Genomic DNA, 10,154 nt, shown 5'->3' on the forward strand with positions numbered 1-10,154 from the left:
ATTGAATTAGTTATTCAGAAGCATGGAAAATTGGGATCGTTATTACATGATTTACTTTTGTAAATAGATATAAGTGTTATATCCAAGCTAACAATATAGATATTTTGGATATATCTATGTGTGTTTTTCATTATTGCTTTTAATTTTGTTGGTTTTTGGAGAAGAGCACTAGAAGGAGAAAGATTGTAGTTGGAACGCTAAGATTCCCTATAAAATAAAAATGTTAAACATCATCCCCACTCTTAGCCTGAAATTATATTCATGTAGTTAAGTTTGGCCTTGGCGGAACTGATAGATCTGTGTGGTTAATATTACTTTTCTGTGAGGTAGTAAGTTCTTACCAGAACAGTTAATATTATTATAAAAATGCAGATGCAAAACTGAATATGAAGATAAGTGATAATAAGGAAAGATGAGCGAGAAGGGCCTCCTTCTTGCCAGAGCTTCATGTTCTGTGGATCCCTTCTTAGAAAGATTTCTGGTGATTTTTCAATAGGCCACCATGTCATTCTTCAGAACTCACATTGTTGTCTAGGTTCTACTTTGATGGCATGCTAACCCTTTCCTAAGAATTAGCCTTCAGAACCTTAAACCACGTAGAAATAGGTTTCAAGTAGTTGTCACATAGGTAAATGATAGGGTAAAGATAAATAGTGACAAATGCCAAACAAAGAAAAAAGAATTAAGAGCAGAGAGAGAAATTTACTTCTGACATTGAAGTCCAATAAATAATCTTCCCATTGCTTATATAAATCAACCCTCAATTCAAATTCAGCTCAGGGATACTTAATAGAAACAGGAATGTGCCAATCCAATGCTGGGTAATGGTGTGAGAAATGAGATGGAAAACTGCCTACCATCTCATAACCTCGAAATGTATTACAACATAAACAGAATTGGAATCCAAGGCCACGTTCCCATTGCTGCTTGTTTGTCCTTTGTTTCAGTGCTCGTCATAAGCTCCTCTGTGGACAGTTTTCACATATGTTTTCTCCCCGAGATTGTCGGCACCTAGTAGACAGGAGTCACATTTTTCTCTCAAATCTTAATTCCCCAGAAAACCTAACCCAGTTCTTTGCACACAGTAAATACCAATATTTATTTTCCTATGCCATGTAAGTGCATTCAGTGTTTTGTACACTCAACTATTATTTCTTGTATTATTTGATCTAATACCATAATTACTACAGCTTGTTTTTACCACCAGGAGAACTTTCTAATGTTCCTAAATTCTAAGGTTTCTAAATTTTGGTCCTGGAGATAATTTTAGGACCATTCAGGTACTGGATTTTGCTTTTCCATAATGAGTCAAGGATTTTCCATTCTTTGGGAAAGGCTCAAGCTTGCAAGGTTTAGTTAAAAAGGCCTGGCTTTTCACATCATCTAATCATATAATACTTGGGCTTTGATGAAGAATCTTCACAAATCGAAATTTTCTTGACAACCTCTGGGACTTGAAGATTTACTGTGGATTATTTCTTCCTTGCTCTGGATATTAAGATGGTCTCTCTCTTTCTCTTTCTTTTAAAGCAAACCATACACATTGCACCATTTCTACACTAAAGCTGCATCTTTGTAGGAAACAGGCAGAGTGTTTAACCAATGATATACCTGACTTCGTTCCAAGCCAAACAACACAGCCTTTTTATTTTTGTCTATGCCGCAGGCTATCTGAGAGTATTAGAGTTAATGTGCAATCAGGTAAGTAAACCCATATTACATATCTGTAATTTTCCTCCAGTAGAAAGAAAATATTACATTACAAGTCTCCATAATTGCATTCAAATGTAATCAAATACAAAAGTTTAAGATCCTAAATCCTTTGAGTTACAAGATCTCTTTTTCTATATATTTAACCAGTCTTATAGCTGCAAAAAAGAAGTTGAAATGATTCTCAGGGCACTAAAAAAAAAATAACAAGATTGCCTTATACTGTAATTGCCAGCCCCAGGCTCTAATTCTTTTATAGCACTGTCTGCAGCAGCCATTTATGTGCTCAGGCAACAAAGGCCTGGACAGGGATGCATTTTCAAAACATGTCTTTGTAGCTAGGAAAATAGCCCTTTGGAACTAAATAAAGTTTCTTTGGTTGGGGTGTTGGGTGAAAACTAATACTGTAATAAACAGAAGTTGTACATTTCCTGTTTGATCTGTGAATCGGGAACACAAGACCAGAGGGTTCTTGCTTAGCATCAAAATTGAGGGAATCTGAATTAAAAGAAAAGTCTTGGAAAGGAGACTCATCAAAGCTATGAATAGGATTCAAGCTTTGAAAATTTAAAGTGCATTATGTTGACCATAATTCTATTTGTTTACCATGGCCTGCTTCCTATCTTCCTTTTTAAAAGTTTCTTTTATCATGGGGAAGAAACAGAACCACTTGAAAAATAAGGATGGAATATGAGGGTAGATGCTACTAAACAGTGTTGGATCCATCTGTTTCACACTTTTCTAGACTTCCTATAGGGAGACAAATTCTGAGTGTGTAAAGAGGTTGGAGACATAGAGTATAGTAAAATGTTAGAAAACTACTTGGCCAAGAAAGATTTTCCTCTGTAGTCCCCAAATTCCATGAATTAGAGATTCATTTGAGTTAAACATTTCCACCTTTAAAATATAAATGCTATATTCATACTATGATTTCTTACTAGGAAAAGTTGTTATTAGATGATCCTTTCTCCCAAGAACGATTATAAAGACTGGACAAAATACATGGTAAACCCTGTTTCCCTGCCCTCCAGCTGTTTGATGGCATTTGGGAAAATCTGTGGCAGGCATGGAGCAAGATCCTGGAGAGGAGGGAAGTGCGTTGAGATGAATCCTATAGGGAAACCCTTGATGTCCTCTTGAGCACTTGCTGATTCAGACTGTAGGGCTCAGAGATACATGTGGCTGCTTGGAGCTTAACATAGTCACTCTCTGCCAGGAAAACAGAAATTGGAGTTCAGGGTTACCAGATCGGCCACAAAATGAGGGACCAATATCTTGAAGAAAGGGAGTCACAGCAATGTCACCCTGAGGCAAAATGCAATTACTGAAATTAAGAATTTAATAATGTGTTTAATAGCAAATTAGAAACAACAAAGAAGAGGATGAGTGAACTATAATATAACTTAGCAGAAAATTGCCAGACTAAAACACAGAGAGATAAAAAGGCTGGGAAGACATAACAGAGCACAAGAGACACATGAAACGTTGTAAAATGGTCTAACCTAACTGGAATCACAGAAAGACAGTAGACAGAGAATGACAGAATTATCCGAACAAATACTGGCTACAAATTTGCCAAAATGGATGACGGTACTCAAGCATAGATTCAAGAATTTGAAACAAGATAACTATAACAATAATCACATATAAGAACATCGTAGTAATACACTGACAACCAAAGGCCAGAGAATATCTTAAAAGCAGACAAAAATAGGAATAACAAAGAGGCCAATAGCTGACTTTATGACAGAAAACATAGAGCGAGACAACAACATAATTACGTCTTAAAATGTTGAAAGAAAATAACTTCAAGCCTAGAATTGTATACCCAGTTAAAATATTCTTTTAAAATGTAGGTAAAATGAAGACAAATCAGACAAACAAAAACTGAGAGAATTGGTCACCAGCTGACACACACAAAAAGAAATATTAAAGGTAGTTTTTTAGTCAAAAGAAATAAGCTGGCAGATGAAAGCATCATAAAGCAGGAAAAAAATTAAACACATAGGAGAGAGTAAATATGGTGAATAAATCAAAATGAATATTGACTTTAAAACAACAACAACCGTGTCAACAATTATAATACTACTACTACTATGTGTGATGGAAAATATATGTATAACTAAAATACATGACATCAATTACACAAAATGAGATGTGAATAAATGGAGGAAGTGTCTATATTGCTGGGAAAATGACAAAAGTACTAATTAAAGGTAGATTTTTACATTTTCTAATTTCTAGTATAAATCCTAAAAGAATCATAAAATCAAATATAATTAACAAGGTAAGGAGAAGCTATAATAATAGAAGATACTTTATTAATCCAAAAGAAGCTAAGAAATAAAAAGGGAGAAAATAAGGGGAAAATAGAAAATAAATAGTAAGATAATTGGGTAGATTTTAAACTCAAATATACAAGTAATTATATTAACTATAAATCGAGTAAATACTCCAATTGAAAGATAAATATTGTTGGATTGAATAATAATAACAGTGAATGATGCTTACAAAAAACACTTCAAATAAAAGAGGTTGAAAGTAAAAGGATAGAAAAGCACATATGCAAACACTGACCAAAAAGAAACTCTAGAAGCTACACTAATATGAGTGATAGTAGACTATAAGGCAAAAAGAATTGCTAGAGATGCAGAAGAAATTTTATGCTAGGAAAAGTGTCAATTCACCAGGAAAACACAATAATTTTAAAATTTTATACATCTAATAACATAACTTCAAAATTTATAAAGCAAAAATTAGCACTAAAAAAGAAATAAAGCCTCTATTATAATGTTATGTTTGTCAGACTCTCTTAGGTAGATAATACACCTATATCTATATATCATCTCTATTTCTATCTCTCTCTCTATCTCAGGAGATATGTAGAAGATTTAAGCAGTGTGATTAACAAATTGACCTACTTATTCAGAAAACTTGACTTAACTACAGAATACATATTCTTTAAAAGTTTACATGGAACATTTGCCAAAATAGATAATCTGATGGGCTAAATTAAATCATATACCATATATTCTCCAGCCACAATGTGATTAAACTAGAAATCAATAATAAAAAAATAACTAAAAATCCTCATGTGTTTGAAAATTAAGCAGTATACTTATAACCCATGGGTCAAGGAACAAACCACAGTAAAAATTAGAAATATTTTGAGTTGAATCATAATGAAAATGTGACAGCATGCCTCTTGGTATTTTTCTTCTTGTGTGTTACTTCCAAAATATTCTCTGAATAAGATTCTGACTACAAGCCACATCCTCTTTCTCCACAACCCCAATCACCAAAGCCATTGCCATGGCTGCTTCTCCTTAAACAGCTCATGTTTACACCAATGCCCGGACTCCCTGCTTTCCTTCTGCTCATGCTCTTCTATAAACAGAAGAGTTATAAAAGCATTGAGGAAACTAGAAATTTCTCATATCTTTAAAAATTATCCAAATTCTTATGCTTTTTAGTGCTTTTTAGAGGGAAAAAATGAAATAGAACCTAGAAAGACAATAGAAAATATCAATGAAACTAAGAGCTGATTTTTTGAAAAGATAAACAAAATAGACGAACATTTTGCTAGAGTTACCAAGAAAAAAAAGAGAGGACTCAAATAAGTAAAATTATAATTAAAAAATGAGACACTGCAACTGATACCACAAAAATAGAAAGGATTGTAAGAGACTACTAGGAATAATTATATACCAAAAATTTGACAACCTAGAAGAAATGGATAAATTTCTAGAAATATACAACTTACTGAGACTGAATCAAGAAGAAATAGAAAATCTGAACAGGCCAGTTACTAGTAAGGAGATGAAATTAGTAATCAAAAACCTCCCAACAAAGAAAAGTCCAGGACCAGATGGCTCCATTGGTAAATTCTAGCAATCATCCAAGAAGAATTAATATCAACCTTCTCAAACTCTTCCAAAAAAGAAGAGAGCACTTTCACACTGATTTTACAAGGCCAGCATAATTCTGATACCAAAGCCAGACAAGAAAAGAAAATTATAGGCCAATATTCCCAATGAACATAGATATAAATATTCTCAACAAAATATCAGCAAACCGAATTCAACAGTACATTGAAAGGATCATACACCATAATCAAGGGAGATTTATTCCAGGGACACAAGGATGATTCAATATCTCCAAATCAATGAATGTGATGCACCATGTTAACAAAATAAAGGATTAAAATCATATGATCATCTCAATAGATGCAGAAAAAGCATTTGACAAAATTCAACATTCATTCATGATAATGACTCCCAATAAACAGAAGGAAAATACCTCAATATAACTAAGGCCATAAATGAGAAGCTCACAGCTAATAACATACTCAATGATGAAAAGCTGAAAGTTTTTCCTCTAAGATGAGGAACCCACTCTTGCCACTTTTATTCAACATAGTACTGAAAATCCTAGCCAGATCAATTAGACGAGAAAAAGAAATAAAAGGCATCTAAATCAGAACAGAAGAAGTAAAACTGTCTCTATTTGCAGATGCCATTATTTTATTTATACACAACCCTGAAGACTACACCAAAAAACTGTTGAAACTAATAAACAAATTCAATAAAGTCGTAGGATACAAAATCAAGATACAAAAATTAGTTGTGTTTCTATACACCAATAGCAAATTACCAGAAAGAGAAAAGAAGAAAAATATCCATTTAAAACTGCATCAAAAAGAATAAAATAACTAGAAATAAATTTAACCAGCGAGGTAAAAGATCTCTATATTAAAAACTATAAGTTGGGCCGGCCCCATGGCTTGGCGGTTAAGTGCGCACCCTCTGCTACTGGCTGCCCGGGTTCGGATCCCGGGCGTGCACCGTCGCACCTCTTCTCTGGCCGTGCTGAGGCTGCGTCCCACATACAGCAACTAGAAGGATGTGCAACTATGACATACAACTATCTACTGGGGCTTTGGAGAAAAAGAGGAGGAGGATTGACAATAGATGTTAGCTCAGAGCCGGTCTTCCTCAGCAAAAGGAGGAGGATTGGCATGGATGTTAGCTCAGGGCTGATCTTCCTCACACAAAAAAACAAAACAAAACAAAAACTATAAGTTGATGAAAGAAATTGAAAAAAACACAAATAAATGGAAAGATATTCCATGCTTACTAATTGGAAGAATTAATATTGTTAAAATGTCCATACTACCCAAAGCAATCTACAGATTTAATGCAATCCCTATCAAAATACCAATGGCATTTTTCGCAGAAATAGGAAAATGTATTCTAAAATTTGTATGGAACCACAAAAGACTCTGAACGGCTAAAACAATCTTGAGAAAGAAGAAGAAAGCTGGAGGCATCAAACTTCTTGATTTCAAACTGTATTACAAAGCTATAGTAATAAAAACAATATGGTATTTTCATAAAAACAGACACATAAATCAATGGAACAGAATAGACAATCAAGAAATAAATGCATGCATACATGGTCAATAAATTTACAACAAAGGAGTCAAGAATATACAATGGGGAAAGGATAGTCTCTTTAATAAAGTGATGGGGAAACTGGACAGCCACCTGCAAAGGAATGAAAGTGGACCTCTGTCTTACACCATGCACAAAAATCAACTCAAAATGGATTAAAGATTTGAACACAAGACTCGAAACCATAAAAATCCTGAAAGAAAATATAAGGGGTGAGCTTCTTGGCAATGATTTTTTGGATCTGACACCAAAAACAAAGGCAGCAAAAGTAAAAATAAACAAGTAGGACTACCTGAAATTAAAAAGCTTCTGCATAGCAAAGGAAACCATCAACAAAAATGAAAAGGCAACCTACAGAATGGGAAAAAATATTTGCAAACCAAATATTGAATAAAGAGTTAATATCCAAAATACATAAAGAACTCATACAACTTAATAGCAAAAAAGCAGACGATGAGATTAAAAAATGGGCAGAGCAACCGAATACATATTTTTCTAAAGGAGACATACAAATGGCCAGCACGTACATGGAAAGGTGCTCAACACCACTAATCATCAGGGAAATGCAAATCAAGACCACAATGAGATATCACCTCATACCTGTTAGAAAGACGATCACCAAAAAGACAAGAGATAAAAAAAAAAAAAAAAAAAAAAGACAAGAGATAAAAAGTGTTGACGAGGATATGGAGAAAAGGGAACCCTTGTGCACTATTGGTGGGATTACAAATTGGTACATCCATAATGTAAAACAGCATGTTTCTCAAAAAATTAAAAATAGAACTACCATAGGATGCAGCAATCCCACTTCTGGGCATATATCCAAAGGAAACGAAAACAGGATATCGAATAATGCTCCCATGTTCGTTGCAGCATTACTCACGATAGTCAAGATGTGGAAACAAACTCTATCACAGATGAACGGTTGAAGATGTAGTTTATATATACAATGGAATATTATTCAACTATGAGAAAGAAAGAAATCCTATTGGCTGCAACAATATGGATGGACCTTGAGGGCATTATGCTAAGCGAAATAAGCCAGACAGAGAAAGACAAATACTGCACAGTATCATTTGTATATGGAATCTTAAAAAAAAAAAAAAAAGAAGTCAAACTCAAAGAACCAGAGAAGAGAAAAGTGGTTGCCAGGGGCTGGGGATTGAGGGAAACAGGGAGAGGCTGGTAAAAGAGTAAAAAGTTTCAGCTAGAAGATGAGGAAGATCTGAGTATCTAATGTAAAACATGATAACTATAGTTGATAACACTGTATTGTAAAACTGAAATTTGCTAAGAGAATAGAACTTAAATGTTTTCATAAGAAAAATAAAAAGTTAAACACATGAGGTGATGGATGTATTAATAAGAGGAATCCTTCCACAATGTGTATGTATATTACCGAGATGTACACTTTGAATATTTTACAATTTTATATGTTAATTATACTTAAATAAAGCTGAAATTTTTTTCTAAAAGAGTAGAAGTAGGAATTTCACATCTGATTCTTGATGATCCAGGACAATTTCAAAGCTCAGAAGCAGTTCATGGATTGTCTCTCTAGAACAGTAAAGTATTGTCTGTGGCCAACTCCAAGACTCCTGCCTATTTTTGTAAATAAAGTTTTATTGGAACATAGCCACACCCATTCATTTAAGTATTGTTTATGGCTGCTTTTGAACTACAAGGCAGAGTTGAGTAGTTGTGACAGAGACCATATGGCCCTCAAAGCCTAAAATATTTACTATATCCTCCTTTCTCTGGGGAGAAAAAATTATTTGGTTTAACTTGAACCATGGGCTCATCCTTGTGGTTTAAGGATGATGTTGGAATGGATTTCTCTGCTTGGCTGGTCTATCAGAAACATATGGTGTGGAGGGAAGTCAGCAGCCCAGAGGAAGGGCATTACTATCACTAGAAGAGTGAGGATGGGATATTAGACAGATACAAATAATAAATACATGGTCCTTATCCCATGCAATCCAGTCCACAAGAATGTCATCAATGCCATGTTGATATACCACTGGAAAGAGCAATGACAATCAGAGCTTGAATTCTAAGACTGAGATATTAAGTGGAAAAAAGGTTACTGCTATTTATTACAGCTATTCTACTACTGCAGCCCATAGATTAAACCAATAATACATTTATATTTTATAATTATATATCTGAAATTTATAAGGATTATAAAGGGAGAATTTATTTCAATATCTGCTTCCAGGCAGATATTGTTACCCCTATTATACATGTTAGAATTAAAAAAGCTATGTGATTTGTCTACAATAATAGACTTTAATGCAGAGGAAGATTGGAAGACAACTCTACTGACCTGGTACAATGTTCATGTCAATTTCACTTTGAATGCCTCCCATCTATTTTCTGATAATTACCAAGAAACAACAGACTATATTAATGAAAAAGTGCCACAAGACATATTCCTTTTAACACTATTACAAAACTTTGTGTTAAATAGCCTTCATCTTTGGTTAATTAATTTTATTGAATCTATAACTATCCCAATTGCTGATATGATGAATATATGCTATTATTTTTTTCTAAATAGACTGTCTATTGATTCTGGAATATAAAATGCATACTAAAAGTAATAGTAGTAAGGACTTTAGCAGATATCTGGAGTAGAAATCACAATATTAGAGCTGGTAGATTCATTCTACATGAAGTCTAACTTGCTTTTTTTTTTACTCTCAAAGAAACCGTGGAGATTCAGAAAGGATAAGTAACTTGTTAAGGTTTAAATAGTTATTTGAGAAAAAAAATCTAAAGACAAGAGGGTAAGTGTATTATTTCCCACTGAATGGATGTGTTTCCTATCCCTTGGGCAATGTTGGCTGGCTCTATGTATTTAGAGTCCATGTGGTTATTGCGAATACCATCAATTTCTTGAAGGTGTTGGATGGAATAAGAAACAATCTGGGGCAATGAACACTTATATGAATGTTACTATAAATTAATTCCTTATATAATCATTTATCC

The sequence above is a fragment of the Ceratotherium simum genome, chromosome 19 (genome assembly GCF_057802395.1).
Source record: "Ceratotherium simum simum isolate JZ-2026a chromosome 19, ASM5780239v1, whole genome shotgun sequence".
NCBI classification, from domain to species: Eukaryota; Metazoa; Chordata; class Mammalia; order Perissodactyla; family Rhinocerotidae; genus Ceratotherium; species Ceratotherium simum.